The following is a 21,165-nucleotide window of genomic DNA, read 5'->3' on the forward strand; positions in this document are numbered from 1 at the left end:
ATATCATGCAAAGAGTAGATGATGGACAGGAGAGAATACAGGTCTATTAAGGAGAAGTGAGGAGCCCAGGGTCACCTCATAAACAGGTATAGTCAGACACAGTTTGAGTAACTCAATGGGATGAGATACGGGCATGAAGCAATGAAGAGAGAGATCTCTACTCAAGACATGTGAAGAACCTCCATTTGATTCTTCATCTTTCCAAAGATGGACTAACATATGGATCTCAGAAGAGGTAAGACCCTACAAATGCAAAGTCATCCTAAAATTGGTACCCCAATAAATTCATGAAATCACTAGAACATTTTTGTGTTTGATACCCAACTTGTTGCAAATGGGATAGGCTACTTAAATCGTGGGATGTTGCAGAGTTCACCTGCAAAGCATCTTTGTACCATCCTTAAAATAAATATCCCTGCCCCGTGTCCTGTTTCCCTCTGGGGACCATCACTTTCTCTCAGCTCTTGCATGGAAAGCTCTTCCAGAGATTTTTTTCCAATACATGGACGCTGACTTCTTAACTCCTTAGCCTCTCTTGTCCCCTCCAGTTTTCTGTCCTTACTATTTCAATGAAAACACCCCTGTGGGTATCACATTCCCTCCTTACAGCATTCTGAGAGTGACTGTCGGCTCATATTACAGGATTTCTCTGCTCAAGGGTCCTGCTAGTTCCATCCCCACCTTCAAAACTCCTGGATGGCAAGCCATCCCTCTCCATTTGTTCCCCTTACTGTACTGTTTCTTCCCTTTAACCTCCGTTGTATTCTCGTGCTGATCTACATACATTGAAGGTGCTATATTACTTTTTTATACAGATACAGGGAGAAAGCTTTGTATCCCACAAGTACATTAGGAAGGCTCCCTCAAGTCCAAGGGAAGGATTCCATTCAAGTTCAGCTTGATGAGTTAATGAGTTTATTGGGCTTACAGGAGAGTATGTGAGCGACTATGTGCAGGAGCACAGTTGAGACATTACTTAGAAGAGCATGGACGAGTCCAAAGCAGCTGTTACAGGGGGACGATCTCACCCCAGCATGGATCTCACCAGACTCCCATCCTCACTCAATCTGAAACTTCTCCTACACTCTAGCCACCCCTTCATGATCCTATGAAGCTGGGTGTAGGAGGGAGTAGTGGGAGGGATCACAAACAAGAGTCAAGAAGAACTGTTAAAGCTCCATTACCATTATCACACACCTAGTTATCATGGTCTCATTTGCTTCTCTCACAGCTATGACTACAGGGCAAAGGTATTCTTTGTGTAACTACAGCAATCTCTGTTCCATGATGGCTCATAATGGCCATAATTAATCTCAGAGAAGGAAATGGGTGTACTACTACAAGAGGAACCAGTGAGAAGCAAGCAGACCATTCCCTTTTCCACTGACACTCGTCCTTCAAGGGATTCCATCCAGATCAGTGTCATTGATGAGCTTCTCAACCACTATATTCTTAGCCTCAATGTTTCCTCCAAGTCCAAGCCTGCTACAAAGACTGATTTCCCAGCATCTCACCAGATGACTTACAGCATCTCAAAATGAGTGTTGGAAAACCCAACCCTCAGCCCCTCACCTTCTTCATCCAGCTCCAAGTATACTGGCCAAACTTCAGTGGGGGATTTGCCTGTGCTCATCATGAGCCCTGGGATGTCCTCTTTAGTCCAAGGCTCCATCTTCCCCATTCAGGCCTTGAACTGAGCATTAGGCATCAAATAGGTCTCTGATTACAACCCTGTCTCAAACAGCATTGGAGAACTTTAATAAACAGTTGGTGAGTGAATAAATGAGCATTCCACGATTTTTTCCGTTATAGTACCCAAAAATGCTGCTGCTAACTACTCCAAATTGCCTTGCCAGAATCTATATATTCTTCCCCAAATTTGGAAACCCTTGAACAGAAGTCTGTCAACAGAGCTGTTGCAGGAAAATGCATTTTGTTCTGTATCTGCCCATCCCATTGTGGAAAGTCTGTGAGCTACCCAAGGTGATAGGGCAGTTAAGCAGAGGTCAAGTTCTGACAAGGTATTAAAATTCAATTCATGGCTCCTTGGAAATATGTGGTTGATAGGCCAACGTCTACTACACAACTCAAAGATTGTATATTTTTATGCTTCAGATGTCTGCGCCTCAATTAACGAATTAGAAACATTAGCTTTCTGTTTACTTGGAACACGAAGCTGGCTTCCCTAAAAAGAACCGTCAAAGGTGGAGAGCTGGGGGCTGAGGCTATTCCAACATGCTTCTTCCCTTATCCTCGACTATCTCCCGAGAGTGTGCTTGTCCCAAAGAATGATCATGAAACAGTGGACCTCTTTGACATGTGTTCCCTGTACAGAACTTCCTTTGAGGAGAATAATGATTGATGTATAGTATACTCAAAGACAAATTTCACATGATGAGTTTTTTTCTTCTAATTTTAAGAATGCTGTGGCCTGAGGGGTGATATGGTTGGCAGCATGCTTACCTAGCATACCCAAAAGCTTGGTTTGGTCCTCTGGTACCTCGTAAACTGGGTGTGGTGGCCCACACCTTCCCATCACTTGGACTGTAAAAGATGATGGGTAAGGAACTCAAGGCCAAGAGTAGCTGAGTTACATGATACTCTCTCTCTCTCTCTCTCTCTCTCTCTCTCTCTCTCTCTCTCTCTCTCTCTCTCTCTTTCTCTTTGGTTTAAATGTCTTAAAAATAAAATAAATAAATGGTTATGGTTCTACTTTTCTCTCAAGGCCACACCTATTATTTTCACATCTAAGCTTTACACTACATGAAATGAATTAAATGTTTACCTAGTTCACATAAGCGTTATTTATATGCACAGAGAAGGAACGGGCTCAGAAAACATGATGGTGTGGGGCAGTTTACATACATCAGCATAGCTCTGACATTCATAAAACAATTTTTGAAAGTGATGCAGAACTAATCTATGCTCTTCCCTTCAGGATGCATCAGACAGCCTAGCCTACAGACCTTCTCATTTACTCTAGAGCTTGGCTTATCTCACAGAGGACGGGTACTCTGTGGTGGCTCAGATGTGCTACAAGATAAAACTCATTCTGTGCCGGGAACCCGACTGTCTCCATATGTGTGGAGGAAGCATGAGCATCTTAGTGGGCAAAATAAAACCATGTACTCTCTTTATAAACCATGTACTCTCTTTATAAAACATGTACTCTCTTTATAAAACATGTACTCTCTTTATAAAACATGGGTATCTTTGGCCAGATGTCACATGTCATAATACCAGCACTCAGGGGGGCAGAGGCAGGTGGCTCTCTGAATTCAAGGCCAGCCTGGTCTATGGAGTGAGTTCCAGGATTGTCAGAGGCTACACAAAGAAATCCTGTCTCGAACCAACACCCACCTCCGCCAAAAAATAAAAATAAAAAAATCTCCACAGGTATTTTTAATGACATGAAAATCATATTAAATTGGATATAAAATGGAGTCTTGTATTTGTAGCATTGCTCTGAAAGGGTCTGGCTCTCTTAATAAACCAACAGACCCTCAAGATTTAAAATCAAGATGTATTCCCATTAAGCACAGATGGGAAGTTTATTTGAAAATATTAAACAGACAGACAACAGACGTAATACAGTAACTAAAATTCCTAAAACAATTTCCTCTCTGACTTAAGTATGAAAGCATTGCTTTGCATCTGAGCAAGAACAGAACAGACATCCATTAAACTAGAGGGTAAACCCAGTGGTCTAAATACCAGACCCATGTCATACTCTGAATTAGTGCAGGGGGTGGGGATCCTCCAAAGACCACCCAGATTTACCCTACCCATCAAGGGCATACCACCCGAGGAAACAGCTTTGTGTGAAAAATTCAATCTTTTGTTGCAACTATTGCAAACATAGTTATGCGAGGAAAGTCCTCAAAGTGCAGCACAAATACGTAGTATTTTAGTCAAATGAAAAGCTTTCTCTCCTCTTAAAACTTCCCTTTCTCTTTCTTTAGAACAATGGAGTTACCATTTACTTTTTATATTTTCATGGTCTATGTGTACCTTTTTCATATTTCTTTTTTCTTTTGACTGTGTATATGTGTTTATGTTAGTAGGGGGTATATATTTGTATATATGTGTGTATTCATGTATATACATTTATGTATGTATATACATGTGTGTATATGTATGCACATATATACATGTGTGTTTACATTCATGTGTGTGGAGGGCAAAGAGAAATCTCAGGCATCTTTCCTCAGATGTCCTCCACTTTTGTTTGAGATGGTGTCTCTTATTAGTCTATTAAGCCAGGTTGGCTAGCGGAGATTGGTAGGGATGCATTCTGGGCTCACAAACCATGCCTTGCTTTTTTTCCTGTTAAGTTTTAGGAATCTGTACTGAGGTCCTCCTTCTTGTAAGGGAAGTCCTTTTGGACTGAGCCTTGTTTCCAGCCCTACCATTTCCCTATTTCTGAAACTAGAAATTGACCCATGAGCTCCACCTAATTCAGCTGCAGAACCAGAACCAAGGCATTGATGGAGTGGTGACAGATGAATAGCCCTTCCCACCAGCACTGCATTTAAATGAGGAAGGAAAAACTTAGGATATTCATACTCTCAGAAACCAGATATACATACTAACACATTGAAAAGATTCTTTAAATAATTCAATTCAATGCATTTGAGTTCCTCCTGGCCTTTGAACAATATCCCTTGTGGTAAAAATCGTTTCAGTTGCAGAGATTTCAACATAGCATGATGTAAACAGAGCACGGTCTTAGTTTTCGAGATTAATTAGAGCATATTCTATTTGTAGAGCACAAAAGGAGGAGACAGCATGAAATTAGCAATTACTCATCACAGAGGACAACTCTCTAAAAATCCCCTAAAAGTCTGGATTAATCTTTTCTTCTTATGCAGGAAAGAAACCAGATAGGTCCAGCCGCAGTCACAGCAACCTGTGAAAATGCTTTCAATATTTGTTCTGTACGACAGGGCATCTGGTGGTCAATCAGAGAAATATATAACGTAACAGATAGTGTCCCTTATCATCAAGATGAATCTCTCCATGGCTTGCTGCTATATACCTGCATCACAGAGGGAAGTAAACTAAGAACAAATCCAAGTAAGGTCATTCTCATCCATCAGTGGTCAAACCTCTTCAATAATCAAATCACAAAAACATCTGGGTTTAATTTTCACCCTTTGCAGAAGCCAAGTAAACAACACGGTCTAAGAAAATTGACTAGGTTTAAAATTTTATCTCCATAATAAAAACTCACAGGAGGCAAAAGACACCATTCTAAATGTCTATAAAGCACTAAATGCAAGCCCTGGGCCTGGATGCCTCACATTGTTACCACCCTCTGGCTAATTATGACTATCCCTGACTGCCAAGGACAACAGGGCCACAGGCAGCCTTCAGATGCTCTCAGAAGACAGGCAAGAATGGCTTTTGTGCAGTCCTGTTTGGATCTCCTTATCTGATGGCACTGGGTTATCACCCACTCACAGGGCTTTCTAAACCTCCCCCAACTTCCCTCAGTGGATATGCTGAGTAATCCAGCCTCCCAAATATTATCAGATCAAAGGACTAAAAATGTCTCTCATTCCCTAAGGAACAGCAGCAAACAATGATGGTTCTTGGACATTGTGTCTGGACATGCTTATCTACCATGCTGGTGTTCTGGTTTCATTTATGTTGCTGTGAGAAAGTGCCCTGAGCAAAAGCAACTTATGGGAGAATGGGGTTATTTTAGCTCAGGACTCCAGGTTATACAGCCCACCATTGTGGGGGGAATCAAGGCGGGAACCTCACAGCGCATCCAGAGTCAGACATGGGGAGAGATGATTACATGCAGGCTTGCTATTTTGTGCTCTGTTTGATTTCTGCAGTCTTGGATAGTTCAAGAGCCTCCGCATAGAGAATGGGGACACCCATGGTGGGATGGGGCTTCCTGTATCAGTATCAATTCACTTAATTAATACAATCCCCAGCAGATAAGTTCACAATACCACAGTACAACACAACGCAGACAATCCCTTATAGACTTTCTTCCCAGGTGATTGTAGCTGTGTTGCGCTAACAAACTAGAGTTAACTATCACAGCCAGGTAGATCAGTGATTTTGTCAATTCCTTCAGCAAGAATCCATACACCACTAATTATAAAACTGATCATTTATAAAGCTAAACTTCTGCATATGTGTATGTGTGTCCCTCCTCCCCTTCTTCCCTCCCTCCCCTACTCTGTGTGTGTGAGAGAGAGTGCTTGAGTGCGTGCGTGCATGCGTGCGTGCGTGCGTGTTTGTGTGTGTGTATGTGTGTGTGTGAAGGTCACAGATCAAATCCAGGTGTCCTCCTCTATCACTCCCCACCTTCTCTTTTGAAACAAGGTGTCTCACTGAACCCAGAACTTGCCAATTGGATAGACAGGCTCCTCAGCCAATTTCAGGGATGCCCCTATCTCCACCTGTCCACCACTGGGTTGCAGGCATGGACCGCTGCGTGTGGCTTTTTGTGTGGATGCTAGACATCTTAACTCTGGTTCCACATTTGTCCAGTCAGTGTTTTACCAACAGAACCATCTCCACAGCCCCCTACAACTAAAGTCCATTGTCTTTCAGTGATAAGAATTGAAATCCATTGGCTAGATCCATATGAATTGAGTTTATTCAAGGACATTGATTCATTTACATCTTGTGTCCTTTTACTGGTTACTTGAAATCAGTGCCTCATATTAAACTAAGATTTTCAAAAAACAACAAAACAAACATTTCACAGCACAGTAGTCAGCAAAGTGGCTACAAGTTGACACTTGAGTATTAAATTCAGGGGACTGACATCTGAAAGGCGGAAGAGCAGGCGGCTGGCTGAAGACAACTGTGCGGGTTGAAGCAAAAATAATAGGGGTTTGAAGAGATTCCCTAACTTTCTTATACTTTCCCTTTTGGTGCTGGCCTAAAGCCAGCCATGACAATAACACTAGCCAAGACTGAGCACTTCAGCAACTTAGTATCAGCTAAGAACTCCTAAAATTCACACATGGTAACAAAGGTCAACACTTGGACAGGCAGAGAATAGCTCTTATATGGAAAAGGTCTTTGGAGAGGTAACAAGCAAGGTACCAGACTTAGAGGCCACAAGAAACAGGTGATGCTGTCGAGGTAAGAAACAATAGGCACTGAATTTTATTATTTTCTTCTAGACATAGAGTCTGAAAATGCACCATACAAACAGGCAACTTTGTTCTGGTGGGCAGTAAGTGGTGATGGCTATGTTTGTCAACACTTCCTGTACACAGCACATAAAACCCTTTCATGTCCTCTGTCTACTGTGTAAAAAGACTTTAAAGCAGAATATCAAAAGGGGTGCTGTCTGGGGAGTATCTATGGCCACTTTTTATGCCCATAGTAGAAATGTTTGCTGACGGTATGCAAACCAAGCGTTAAAGGAGCCGATGAAAATCTGCTCTGCACATTTCTTCTGAAGTAGTGGTTCTCAACACCCCCCTAATGCTTCAACCCTTTAATACAGTTCCTCATGCTATGGTGACCCCAATCATAAAATTATTTTCATAGCTACCTCATAACTGTAAGTTTGCTACTGTTGTGAATCATAATGTAAATATCCGTCTTTTTCTATATTAGGTGACCCCTGTGAATAGGTCATTTGACACTCAAAGGGGTTGTGACCCACAGGCTGAAAACCACTGTAAGAAATGCCAGACAATTGGACTGGACTCCTGAAGCTCTGCCCACTGTTTGGCTGTGATCTCTGTAACTAATTCCACCAGTTGCAGGCTGAAGGTTCTATGATGACAATTAGGATAGTCAGTAACCTGATTACAGGGGTAGGTCAGTTCAGACACCCTCTCCACGATTGCTAAGAGTCTTGGCAGGGGTGATCCTTGTGGATTCCTGGGAATTTCCCTAACACTAGATTTCTCCCTCATCCCATAGTGACTCCCTCTATCAAGATACCTCTTTCATGGCTCTCCCACTCCATGCCTCCCCCAACTCGACCATCCAGTTACCTCATGTTCCCAACCCCCATCCCCTCCCTTCTACCAATCCCCAGCCCTCAGTTTACCCAGGATATCTCAACTAGTTCCCATTTCTAGGGTGATTCATGGGTCCCTCAGACAATTTTCAGCTCCAACTTCCCTGTTATGATTCTCTGTTCTTCCCAACAGTGCTCCATGCTCTCTATACATTCTCCTTGAGGTTCAGATGAGTAAATGGGACAGAATTGGGATGACTGCAGGGACAGTTTCTGTTAGTGGATCTTCATTTCACAGAGGAAAAGGGACACTGGAAATTTCCCAGAGATCCACAAAATAAATCTATACACAGTGAAATTAAAAGTTCTCACTTAAATATAGCTACAGCAAACCTGGATCTCCCATCCCTTTCTGTCTCTCATTAGAAAACACACAGGCTTCTATGGGATAATAATGAAATAAAATATAAGAACATAAGGCAATATAAAACAAAGACTAACAGATCAGAAGTGAATACAACAAACAGAAGGATAAGAGCCCAAGAGCAAACACAAGAAACAGAGACCCACTCATTTGCACACTCAGGAATCCCATCAAAACACTAAACTTGAAGAGATAATATATACACACAAAGGACCTGTAGAGTAAAAAGAGAGAAGAATATGTGTATATGTATATATTCTATTATATATATGCATGTGTGTGTGTGTGTGTGTGTATGAAGAAGATAAAAATATTTAAAGAAGAAAAACAGGGAAGAGTCCTGGTATTACATTCTGAGACAAGGAACCTCCAAAGATGCTGTTGAGTTCACTTTCTGTGACCAACTACTGCTGTGAAAAGTCCTACATCAGCTCAGCAATCTGTATTTCAACCTTAAACATGAGCTAAAGAGTACCCTTAAATAACGGAGGGAGAGGGAACAGAGGTTGGGGCTGACAATGAGAAATGCCTCTGAGATATCTAGAAAAGGAAATAAATAAGACAACCTGCCACAGTTCTTGGGTGATGAGGGAGACCAGGGGTAGGATAAACATGCAAATGCCTTATTTTCTCAAAGGAGGAAGATTCCAGGTGTATGTGGGGAGGGGGGAGTCCTATCGTATAGCTGAGGAGAATGGTGAGGTTCAGGCTGTAGGCCTGAGGAGTAGGTACCTCACAGGAAAGGTAGTAAGTCATAACCCAGAGTTTCAGAATCATTACATTTAGCAGTGGTTCCCATGGGAACCTTACCTGGGTAGAAGTTCAAATGGGGCTGAAGTATTTGCAGGCTAAATTAAGGAGTCTGCTGATAAAATGATAAATGTTAATAAAATGTGGGGCTGGAGAGATGACTCTCTCTTTGCTGCTTTTGCAGAGGATCCAAGTTCGGTTCTCAGCCCCCATGTGATGGCTCATAACAGTCCAGTTCCAGGGGATCTGAGCCATCTTCCACCCTCTGGGAGTACACTTACAGACACCCAGGAAAACCGTGCGTGCACATCAAATAAAAATAAATAGATCTTTAAAACATGTGGTATTCTTCTCAGAAGCAAGAAGTGGGCTGTCAGCACCTTGTCTCTCGCATAACTAAGGCCTCATGCAACTTCTCACTTCCATTCACAGAGATGAGGCCACGAGCTAAGGCAGTGAGAAATGGGGGTATCTGCATGACTCAAGAAAACCAAAGCCCTTGCCTCACTTGCCTGCACTGCACAGTTGAGGGCGATTTTCCCCTCTGAATCTTCATCTGCACGCTGCAGCTCCCATAGTGACTAAACTCAGCTTCGTGGAAGTTATCATGCTGAACTCTGTGTGTGTGTGTGTGTGTGTGTGTGTGTGTGTGTGTGTGTGTGTGTGTGTGTGTGTGTGTGTGTGTGTGTTTAGAATGAAGTGCCCCTGGACACAGAGGACTCAGTCTGAGGAAAAGAAAGTCCGATCCACGCAGGGATTCCCTTCAGTCCTTCCCTAAGGTTGGGCATGGATGACGGAAGGCTTCTGAGTTTAGTAGTTTGAGCACTTGGGGAAAAAGGTTGGGGACTTGACTGGAAAACAGTCCACAATAATGGAAAATTGACCCAATTTACCAAAGGTTTTAAGCCACTAACATTACAATGGTCAGGCTACCATGATCTTGGAATCTTACCCGTTTAAGTGATTATAAAACTATTTCTCAAAAAGTATAAAAATATAGTTCTTAAAGAAAACTTTAAATCAGAAAGAAAATATGTTAAAAGACAAGTCCATTTATTTCTGATAGTGAACACTTTTCAAAAGAAAAGTATTTCATTTATAAGATGGAATATTATTCAATACTTAGTTACTCAATGACAATATAAATTTGTATTTATTGATGCATGAAGCTGTGTGTAATGTATTGCTTTCTATAAATGTCCCAGATTATAAAGCAGCATTCATAACACAAATTAATTTTTATGAATAAACATTAGATACAGTCAACAAAATATATTCATCTGTTTATTTATGTATCTAGCTTCTACCTCTCTAGTCATGGTGGGGAAGATTCATCCCCTTCTTTCTTTATTATTTTCTACGTTGGTTGGATCTTAAGAAATTTGAGTTAGAAGAAATTGTTCTTTCAAGACAAATTCATTTCCCCTCTTAAATCACAAAGAACAGCAAAGTAATACTACAGGGCACTGATTGTCCTTGAAGCAGAGAGGGCGTGCCTCTGTTCTGCATCAATAATCTGACCCACATCAGGAGCTATTTTGGATAACAGGAAATAGTTATATTTATCAAACATATAAAGGCTCACATTAGCGAGTGCCAGATTTCCAAGTGGCTTTGCTGAGAGAAACTGCATTCTAGCAATTTAGTGGCTGCCTAAGCTCAGCCAGGATTTCTACTAACACACTCCAGCCTTGAGTACCAACAACTAAGCCTCCTAAAGCCAATTCCACATTAAAACTCAGGCACCTCTCCTGTAGAGTGTGAAACATAGAAACAATTTTACTTTTCTGAGTGCTTATCCTTAAATCTATTTACATAGTTGTGATTAAGGATTGGCACATTCACAAATTTTAAAAGAGAATTTCCCCTTCAATATATATATATATATGCATATATATTAAATATAATAAAATTCACATATAGAATAATGTAATGTATATTCACTACAATCATATATCGCTTTAAATTAAATGAGCACAGCATGCTACTCAAGTAGCTGATATCTTCCCGAGACAAAAGTTAAATATTACAAACAATTCCTTCTAATTGTTATTCTCAAAGCGTGTACACACAGGATGAAAGCCAGCATTTCCCAGCAAACGGAGACTAACTAGGTTAACGTGACAAACCTGCAGTATAAATACCCCACTGATCACCACAGGGAAGGAAGTGAGAAGCCTTCATCCCCCACGGTCATAGTCTCTGGCTTGGCAGGGCTTGGGGAGGGAACAAGCCAGTTTGCTGCCTGCAACCCCGTGGCCATCTGGAGTGTGACAGGGAAGGAGCCCATTGGCAGTTCTGTCAGACTGTGGCCTAGTTCCTAAAACCTGGCCTGAGTATTAAGGTGGGAGGGGCCGGCACCTATGCAGGATGATCTATTCAGCCTGAGCTGGAAAAACCTGGAACCCACAGGGATCTTGGATTGGCTTCCAGAAATCCCCTGACCCTTTCCCACAGCTCCTTCCCGGGAGACTTCTCACGAGCAAAATTGTGGCTACATTCTCCCCAGTGGCCAAGGTCCTGAGGGGCCAGGACACAGCTGGCAGGGTCAGAGTTGGAGCCCCAAGGTGGGACTGGATCTCTAACACTGAGACTCATCCATTACATCCATGTGCTGTAAAGGAGGGTGTTGTGGGATTTTTGTATACTGCGTGAAGACATGCTGCTGTGACTGGTTTAATAAAGAGCTGAATAGTCAATAGCTAGGCAGGAGGTATAGGCGGGATTTGAGGCAGAGAAAGGAAGTGGGAGGAGATAACCAAGGTGCTGAGGAGATGTCAATGGGGGACGGAGGGAGTCAGACACATAGAATGAAAGGAAGGGAAAAAGCCACATAGATTAATAAAGGCAGGTTAATTTAAGTTATAAGAGCTAGTGGGACAAGCCTAAGCTAAGGCTGAGCTTTCACAATTAATAATAAGTTTCCCTGTCACTATTTGTGAGGTGGTGGCGGACCAAAGAAAAATCCAACCATAGGAGGGAAATTGCAAGATTGTCTCCCACAGACACATTTTATAAACCAAGACCAAACAGGAGTGATGGGAAAGTCCTGTGTATATGTCAATAAAGTACTGTTGGCCAATAGGGAAGCAAGATAGGTGGGACTAGGAGTCGAGGAGTACTTTGGGAAGGAGAAACACAGGGAGTTATCATGTAGCTGACATAGGGGTAAGAAGTCTGGACCCTTTTCTCCGGTAAGAGAAATACTTAGATTAACAATTATGGGATAAATAGCCAGTAAGAAACAAGCAAGGCCAACAGCTTCATAATTAATACAGCATCTTGTATGTTATTTGGGGACTACAACGCGGCAGAGCCCAGGTGACTGGTGGGGAAAAACCAAAGTGGCTGGTGGGGAAAGGGCTTCTCCCAACACAGGAGAAAAGAAAGCATCAGACACAGCAAAGTTTTCAAGAGGAGGAGTGTTGATTGTCAAATGTTAGACCAATAGTTACTAACCAGTCCAAGCAGCAAACAGAGTGAACAGGCACTTTAAAGGAACTTAGAATTTTTCACTGCCCCACTGAAAGCCATAATTAAGAACTTATTTAAGATACAGATTTGATCTCTTTGTTTTCTGTTTCATTCTCTCGATCAGTCTCAACCGATACCTCTATCCTACCTCTAGTAATTCTCAGAGGCACACGGTGAATGAACTGGCTAGTTAATGCATTCGGTAAGTGTTCAGAAGGCAGAAGAGATCCTTCAGCAGATGAAGGTTCTTGCCTCCAAGGCTGACCACCAGAGTTTAATCCTCAGGATCCATGCAGAGGGAAGAAAGAACTGAAATTGTCCTCTGACCTCCACATGTATCCTGTGATATGTTCTCTTGCATACACACACACACACACACACACACACACACTAAAGAAATAAAATGTAAATAAGTATTTAGGAAACATTTACCCTATTTTGCAAATTGAAAAAGATACTAGGTATGTGTGGATTAGGGAAAAGGCCTATAGTCTCAGTCCTGGGAAGGCTAAAGCAGGGGAATCATGAATTCAAGGCCAGCCTGGTTGGGTTATATTGCAAGATCCTGTCTGGAAAAAGTAAACGAAACAAAAACCCATGACAGGTAAACAAATCCCTATAAAGGTACTGGGTGTGTCCTAAAGTATTTGTAATATGTCCTAATTACTGACTCCGTGGCTTAAAGGTGACTGGCCCCCAAATGCCCCTGTGTTTAAGGTATGGTCCCCTGGTAGCATCACTGGGAAATCTGATGACCTCGTAGAATGTGGGCCTTTGGAAGGTTTATTTGACATGAGAGCATGCTCTCGGGGGTACCATTGTAGGACCCAAGTCAGTCCCAATTCTCTTTGTCGTTTGGTCATGGCATGACCAGAGGTGCCACCACCTTCACCAGATCCCACAGCAATGGAGCTACTTGATCTTGTCATGTAATCTCCAAAACTGTGAGCCAAAATAAGCTTTTTCTCCCCAAAGTGTTGTCATTTCAGGTATTTAAATGTAGTAACAGAAAATTAATATGATGGGTAAAGTTCATAATTTTATATCAATGAGGCATACACTATCAGTCTTGCTTTTCAACTATATAATTAGCAAAATATATCTGGAAGCAGGGAGAGTAATTGCTCATTTATCATCATGATTAATCCGTTTGACCTAAATGTTTTGGTAGGAAACTGGATATTAAAATAATTAACATTCAAAAGCTAAACAAGCTTTTTCTTTTCTTTTTTTAAAAGAGTATATAATTATGCTCATTGGCAATTTCGTAACTATAGAGACAGATGATCTAGGTTCTAGACTTGTTCTGCCTTAACTAAATGCACAGTTTCGCATTTATCAGTCCCAGAAATGTGAACTATTTATCTTTAAAAAATGAGTTAGAGAAGATAATCCTTATCACTCCAAATGATGTAATTGTATACTCCTCAGAACACTTGCATTTCAGTGGTGGCCCCCCAATTAATTCTTAAAAACACGCATCATAGTTATAAATCAGGTTGATCCTCAAATTTTGATTTTTAATGTAATTTCTCAACCTCCAGCATCTTACTATGTGACTCAGTCTTGACTCAAAATTGTAGGCTCAAGTGACCCTCCCCCTCAGCCTCCTGGTGTAGTTATGACCACAGGAATGAGTCACCATATCCCACTTCAAAGACACATCGAACTCAGTTCATTGCTCTAGAAATCTGTTATTTCATCTAAAAAATAAGAACAATAAACTGTGATCTATAAGATTCTTTTTAAAATCACAAAATAAAAAGAGAAGAAAATAAACGACATTTCACAACACACCGACAATGACAATCCTTTGTTTGATTCAGATAGTGGGGTTAGTGATTATTTTGAAAAGCAGTCGTCAAGCAAGTGGGATGCAAGTGCTTCATAGAAATAAATCGCTAAAATGAAACAGGTGTCAATGAGTAAGCTTTCCAGTGTGAAGTACCCATGCTTGAGGACAAGCCCATAGATCATAACTGAACCAGCCGCATCGCTAGTTTACGGTGCAGAATAATGTCAGGGCATCTCGTTAATACTGTATAAGAACCATGAACTTGGCAATGATTCCTCAACAAAAATAGTTCCTTGTCTTTTGATTTGCAAATTCAAGACCCATGTACTCTGTAGGGACCTTTCACAATTTTGCTGGATGAGATAAAGTTAGAAAAAGGGAAAAATATTCCAACACAAAATTTCTTTATCTTTTTACACAAGGTATGCCATGTGCCTCAAGATGACCTGGAATTTACAAGGCAGCTGAGAATGACCTTGAACTCTTTCTTTTGTTTTTTTGGTTTTTTGTTTTGTTTTGTTTTTACGAGACAGGGTTTCTCTGTATTGTTTTCGAGGCTGTTGGTCCAGCCCAGCCTCGAACTCACAGCGATCTGCCTGCCTCTGCCTCCCGAGTGCTGGGATTAAAGGCATGCGCCACCACCGCCCTGCTGACCTTGAACTCTTAATTCTCCTGCCTTCACTTCCTGAGTGTTGGGATTACAGGTGTGGGCCAGCATACTCCATTTATGGAGATCAAATCGAGGACTTTCTTCATGCTGGGTCAGAACTCTACTGAGTCATGTTCCCTACCCAAGGTATTTTTTTATATAGCAATATATCACAAAGGTTATAAAATTGACTATAGTATTACTAATAGTAGGGACTAATAAAGGGGGTATAATTAGTCTGTGTCTGCCTAAAAATAAAATTAATTGCTACTCTCATCAAGGTCATTGAATATAACCTAAGTATTTTGGGTGTGAAGCAATATAAGCAATAACATTCAAAATGGCTTTTGCTTTTGAAGAAAGACATGGGCAATTTTAAACTGACTAAGTGATAGCAAATTTACTTTTATGGTAGGTTATTTTGTACTCGAAAAGATAAGGCCATCAACAATCCCAGGGATAATTAATCTTTGGTGAGTTTAGCTCACCTTGTTCAAGAATTAGTCGTGAGCTCAGCCTTGAACTGAGATGAAGATAAGAGACAGTCCCCTCATTTCTCCTTCATATAAAGCCAATGTAAGGTTCATCTTAAAAACATCTAGATTTAAGGAGCTCTTCATATTTCATTTCTTCTCCCCATTCTTTTCTACCTCTTTTTGGATAGCCAAAAATCTCCAGGGTCACAAGTCCTACAGGGTATCATCTCCCAGAGTTGACTTTACAAGCCGAGTCACACAGCAGAACCATGCATCTGTGGATCCCACACACACTTATGCTATGTTACATGTGAAAATAGTCTTAGCAATTGAACAAAAGGGTTCTATGTCTTCATTTTTCTTCTAGGCCAATAGTTCTCAACCTTTCACAGGGGTCGCATATCAGATATCCTGTATATCAAATATTTACACTAGGATTCATAACAGTAACAAAATTTACAATTATGAAGTAGTGACAAAATAATTTTTTGGTTGGGGATCAACACAAAAGGAGGAACTGTATTAAAGGGTCATAGCATTAGGAAAGTTGAGAACCACTGTTCTAGACCATGTAAACTATCTAGCTAGACTTGTCTCCTGTCGTGAAAACCTCAAGATTAGCAGCAACTATGAAAAAGAGAGACCTCCAAGCAGCATAAACTACTACTGTAAGGATAGCTTACTTTCTTACAATTCCTCGGAGACTAGAACCCTGTTGATGTCTGTTCACAGCCTTGGTTTATCAGTTCACAGCATTATAACTCTGCTCCTTCCTCTGAAAAGTAAGACACCAAACTGTAATTTATGATTCTGCTTTCAATCTAAGTAGCCAGACTAGCTTATGTGGAAATAGGAGAGGCTGTGATTTATAGGAGTAAGATATTTTCAGGAAGCTGAGGCAGGTGATCAAGCAAATTCCACACAAGCTTGGGCCAGGAGACAAAATCATATCTTAAAATAATAACTAATAGTAATAATAATAATAAATGATACAATAATAATAAATGAATAAAAATGAGTAATCTTCAACTCAGAATTTTAAAAAACACACAAGAAAATAACTCAGGCAGTTTTTCTACTTGGCAAATTTGTGCAATTATACCTATCCATTCTGTGGAATATTATTGACTCATTCATCAAATTGGTTCTGAACCATCACCGTATCTGTCACTGTTGATCAATTCTTTGGTAATTACCTTCCCACAGCTGGGTTTGCCGCTTCCTAAGCATGTGTGCTCTGTGCTATTTTCACGTTTGTATTGAGAGGATCTGGGCTCAATGGATATCCATGTAATATTTCTTAAATGCATGAATGTACAGCTGAGAAGACTGAGCCCTTAGTAAACACCACATCTGTGGCTAAAAATAAAAACAATTATCTCAGATGCTGAACCATCTACTGCGGAGTTATTAAAATTCTAAACGCACATAGATAAAGCAGCAAGCCCATGCAGACTAGTGCAGAGGGTGCTGTAATATAAGAGCTGTTTACAGTAGAGCTTGGAAAGAGAATGTCTTATTCTGACTGGTCATAGCCACTATATTCCTTTCCTAGAAGAGCATTTGAGCTGGATCTTGAAGCCTGGGAACCAAAGATTGATGGGGAAGGGAGATGATGTAGTAGGACAAGTGAGCTCAGGGCTCAGCTAGGAAGGAGCTAGACCTGAAGCATCCCAGTACACATGCATGAATCAGAGTGAAAGTAGGTAATAGGTAGAGGCCAGGTGATGAAGATCCATTTAACCATGATGAAAGCACCCTGAGGGTTACAGGCTTTTCCATAAGGACCGGAACAAAAGGGAAATGAGCTGTGAAAGATCCATTGCGATAGTATCCAGTGTAGAGCCTACCCAAGCTCCCTGGCCCTGACAGAACAGTCAGAATTTCACTTCTCTGCTGACCATGCAAGCAGTGTGTGGATAGTCACGCACTGGACTACCCATGCCCATCTCACCGTACTCTGAACAAAGTGAGATAATCTGTGAGACGTCTAGAAAAAGCAGAGGAGCTGAAGATGCTATCTGCAAATGTGTGATTTGAGTAAATCTTGGCAAAATGAATGCTGGGGCTCACAATGTGTAAGAGCATGCATAGCCACAAACACCAAAACCAACAGCAGAAACAACTGAGATTGCTGGGAATTGCAGAATTCTTCCCAAGTCCATGAGCAGGACGACAACAACAGAGAATAAGCAGATAAAGTGGGCGCAAATGTCGTGTGAGCAATGTTGGTGACTCCCGTGAAAAGGAAGCAAACAAAAGTGGGTGATTGCAGAATTCAAGGTAAACACTGTTCTGAACGTGGGTGGAGACCAGGGTTTACTAAACACGAAAGATTAATATCCGAAGAGGAAGGAATTGTTTTTAATCCAAGAGGTCACTGGGAACAATAGGGGGAGAGAAAGAACACAAGTTACTTTTAAAATACTTAAGCAAACTTCACTTCACCCACATACTGCTGTACGTAGATCAAAGTCACACATAGCTCATTCGATGCTGAGTCTGTCTGGAAGCTCACCGACTTCTTTCGTGTTTCTATTCATTCATTTGAGAAAACAAAACCATATTATTGGACTATCTTCGGTCTTTGTGAATGCCTGCCTATATTTTTACTGTAATTTCTCAACTGTTTAAATAAAATGATGCATGATTAAATATCTACAAGTAATAATTTCTTAATCTATGGATTATCATTTAAAAAATAGGGAAAAGATGTTTGTGTATTTAGATACACATATGCACAGAAAAAAATGTCTGATTTCTCGTCAGCCCCAATCTGAAAGAAAATAGGAGGCTATGAGGTTAAAATTTTTATTGTTGGTAAGTCTCATAAAGCATATAAAAGATCTAACATCGAAACTGAACGTCTATTTTGTTCCTCTTTACAGCTATCCAATCCCTTGTATTATATATTTTTTAAAGTCCATCATACAGAGGACATCCCAAGGCTCTGGTTAGATCCATGACTGGTAGGTTAGAAGAGCTACCACCTGAGTTACTGATTAGAGTTTCCCCAAATGCAAACACAGTTGTGCTAATTTAGTGGCAATGCTTTTGGGGGAGAGGAAGTCCTATGATTCTGACAATGTTTCAGATATGATGTCACACAGTCTCTCCCCTGTCCATGAAGCTGGGCCCTGGAGGAGCCAAATAAACAATGACAGACTGAAGAAAGCAATGTCAACAACTCTATAACAATATGTGAAAATAAACTAGAAAAACAAGGAGCGAGAGTGTTGGATCACAGGTGCCACCAATGCTGATTTAACGTTACACCCTTGTGAGACTGCTTTCTATAGGTGGTTTAGGGTACTGATTGCCATTTGTTTCAGAATCACAACTGTAAAATTACACCAACGCCACATTGACATAGTCATCTGGAAATCCATAAAATTTAACATTTTCAAATAGGAGAGAAGCAACTGGGGAAAATCAACAAATATTCTAAGTAAATGCTATCCAGAGGCACTATGAAAAGATAATTAAAATATAGTCTCTGCCTGTAAAAATATTTGTAAACAAAAGGGTTGAGATGCTTTTATTATACCCAAGATAACCTCAGAAACTTCAATTAAGTGTGTCTCCTTAGCATTTAAAACATACACATAAATAATATATAGACTGATTTTATGCATTTGATATGTTTATGTCTATGTTATGTACTATCTTCCCATGTTTTCCTTTAAGCTTAGATTGAAATTGATTGACTAAGTTCTAGAACATTTATTTTCTTAAGAGCAAATGAACTCTGCAATGCAGTCTGACTGCTCATCCATAATTCAGGATCCCAGCCTAAAACATTATTCTCAGACAAGCACAAATATTGGCAAAGGTGAAAGACTCAGCTGCCACAACAGCAGCGGAAGTACGTCACCATCCCTGCGTGCACTTGAATTCAGAGAGCTGGAACTACAAAGTAAGAGCAGAGAAAACAGTCAGCAAACAGAGGCTGTAGATAAAGCAAGCAAGATGGTAAAGCCGGGCTGCCATTGTTGAAACCCCCGTGCTCTTTGTTAGCTATTCATGATTCTGAAGTGAAAAAGGAAGTCTGGTGGGCGGGATAAAAAATGGTGCATTATCTACCTAGGCAATAAAAATGGAGGAGGTTCTAAAAATTGTTCTTATGAATTTTTAACTTTGAAAGCAGAAAATCTGTCTCTGTTTAAATAATTAGTACAACGTCTTCTTCCCTCCAGTTCATTTCTTCATTTGTCTTAATTTCCTGACCAATAATGCCAGGCCTCAGGTCTGAGGCTCTTGGTCACTTGTCAATAGGTTCCGGTGAGTAAGCAGGGCTTCCAAATCCCCTTGACAGATGACTCTCTTCCTTTGCCAGAAGGGCTAATCCCTTGTGGATGCAAAGCATCTTAAGGGCGGCGTACAGTGAGAACAGAAAATGCACTTTGCCTGCTGAATCGGCAGAATTAACACAGTGGATCAATGTGGTAGCAGACACACAGCATGGTCACTTTCACTTCCTGCCCTCTCTTTCCCACTGGTGGCAGCTGGAGGTGACATTCTGCAGCACACCTCACACCACCGCCCATCAATCAGCTATATACACAAGATGGTTCATGCTTAGAAATGTTCTCTTCCTAAATTTCAAAGTTTGGCGTTCTGTCAGATGTCCTTCTGACTTTCTCTAACTTTGGTGAAAAGGAAGCACAACTTAAGCAAGTATAGTCAATTATATAACAAAACCACCAGCTTTACAGAGGACTCAGTACGTAAAATCATTAACGATCATCTGAAAAATCTAAACAACCAGAAAAAAAAACATTGCAAATTTCACTGAGTATATTGTATCCTTGAACTTTACAGCATAATCTTGGGAGGGTCCAAGAGTGGGGGACTGGGTCTATGTTTTGCCAGTGGGATGTGCAAACTCATAAACAACAAGCAGACTTGAGACCTTAGCTCTTTTCTCTACTCCACATATTTCTTAAGAAAAACTACTTATGTATCCACTGCAGAAAATAGTAAAACAACATCAAAACATAAATACTCCTTAGTCTCTCTTGCTGCCAGTCAAGGCCTCCGTAATAAGGACTGTCACTCACAAAGGACAAGATAAAAATAGAGTAGGATGGAAATCTGACCCAGCAGGGGTCCCTTCGAGTCTCTCCACATCTGTCCTTCATTGCCAGTATGTAGTTTATCTAGAGAATTTCACCTTTAACAAACTCATAGGTAAATCTTCTATGACCAAAGCAATCTTCTGTGCATTTTGATAGGGGTCTTATAGATTTCCTTTTCAGTCACTTGTAAATGATGTCACTGGGGTATGATATGATTCAATAGTTTCTCCTTGCCATATGGGCAAGGACATATAGTCAGAGGACAAAATTCTGCCTACACAGATCAAGATGCACAACTCAAGTCCGAGATCATTGGTGCTGAACAAAACTAATCAGAATGTCCAGTCTTTGCAGGACTGGGGATGGTGTCTATGTCCTGTTTTCAGCACAGGTCTGTTTTATTGAACAAGGATTCAACAATAAGCAGGAGGGAGGTCCAACTACTACTGATACCACAAATCGGTACAGCAGATAAGCATGAGGTAAGGGCACCCTTCCGGAAGTTCTCAGTGAGCCTGGGTCTCTGACTAAACATGGCGTTGCTTGTGCAGCATTGCCATGGCAACCC

At 40.9% G+C, this 21,165-nt stretch overlaps 1 protein-coding gene across 4 annotated transcripts in view; it reads right to left on the minus strand.

Annotated features, from left to right (window-relative positions):
• Syne1 (spectrin repeat containing nuclear envelope protein 1) overlaps positions 1–21,165 on the minus strand; it is a 454,318-nt gene that overhangs the window by 422,139 nt on the left and 11,014 nt on the right. The window lies entirely within an intron of this gene.

The sequence above is a fragment of the Mesocricetus auratus genome, unplaced genomic scaffold (assembly GCF_017639785.1).
Source record: "Mesocricetus auratus isolate SY011 unplaced genomic scaffold, BCM_Maur_2.0 Super-Scaffold_100018, whole genome shotgun sequence".
NCBI classification, from domain to species: domain Eukaryota; kingdom Metazoa; phylum Chordata; class Mammalia; order Rodentia; family Cricetidae; genus Mesocricetus; species Mesocricetus auratus.